The sequence below is a fragment of the Sprattus sprattus genome (assembly GCF_963457725.1).
Source record: "Sprattus sprattus genome assembly, chromosome: 13".
Lineage (NCBI taxonomy): Eukaryota > Metazoa > Chordata > Actinopteri > Clupeiformes > Clupeidae > Sprattus > Sprattus sprattus.
Window position 1 is genome coordinate 26331726 of NC_137911.1, and position 1395 is coordinate 26333120.

Below are 1395 nucleotides of genomic sequence, written 5' to 3' on the forward strand. Positions count from 1 at the left end.
TCGCTCGTCTCATTCTTTCTCTCTCGTCGCTCTCCAGTTCTCTCTCTGTCTGCTCTCATTCTCTCTCAGCGCTCGCTCATTCGTCTCTCGTCTCGCTCTGCTTGTTCTCTGCTCTCTCGTCTCAGTCTCGTTCTCGCTCTCTCAGTGCGCTCCTCGCTCTTCGTCACACTATTCTCACTCTCCCCCCCCCCCCCTCGGCTGCGTGCCCCTCTCGCGCACCCCTCTCACGCGAGTACACCCACACTCACACCCCTCACCCCCACACACACCACCACCGACACACACATCACTCCCACCCCTCACTCACTCTCTACCCTCACTCTCACCACCCACACACACACACTCACCCTCTCACCACTCCCTCACCCACACACACTCCCACCTCCACACACTCATCCCACCCCTCTCACTCACCCCCTCCACTCACACACACACTCCCACACTCTCACACTCTCTCCTCTCCCTCCCTCCACTCTCTCTCCCCCTCCATCTCACTCGTCACTATCCCCCTCCATCTCACTCACTCACCTCCACTCACTCTACACCCTCTCTCTCCCCACATCACCTCTCTCTCTCCCCACCACTCTCTCTCTCAATCTCTCCCTACCTCACTCTCTCACTCTCTCTCCCCCACCATCTCTCTCCCCCATCATCTCTCTCTCTCCCTCCATCTCTCTCTCTCTCTCACTCACTTCCCTCCTCTCTCTCTCCCTCCATCTCCTCTCTCTCCCCTCCATACACTCTCTCTCTCTCCATCTCTCTCTCCCTCTCATCTCTCTCTCTCTCTCTCTCTCCCTCCTCTCTCTCCTCCATCTCCTTCTCCTCTCTCCTCTCCACTCTCTCCATCTCTCTCTCTCTCTCCCATCTCTCTCCCTCCCCTCCTTATCTCTCTCTCCCCCTCATCTCTCTCTCTCTCCCTCCATCTCTCTCTCCCCCTCCTCTCTCTCTCTCTCCCCTCCATCTCTCTCTCCCTCCATCTCTCTCTCTCCCTCCATATCTCTCTCTCCCCCTCCATCTCTCTCCTCTCTCTCCCCTCCATCTCTCTCTCTCTCCATCTCTCTCTATCTCTCTCTCTCTCTCCTCTCTCTCTCCCTCCATCTCTCTCTCTCTCTCCCTTCCATCTCTCTCTCTCCCTCCATCTCTCTCTCCCCCCTCTCCATCTCTCTCTCTCTCCTCCCTCCATCTCTCTCTCTCCCTCATATCTCTCTCTCCCCCTTCATCTCTCTCTCTCTCTCCCCTCCATCTCTCTCTCTCTCCATCTCTCTCTATCTCTCTCTCTCTCTCCCTCTCTCTCCCTCCATCTCTCTCTCTCTCTCCCTCCATCTCTCTCTCTCCCTCCATCTCTCTCTCCCCCTCCATCTCTCTCTCTCTCTCCCCCTCCATCTCTCTCTCCCC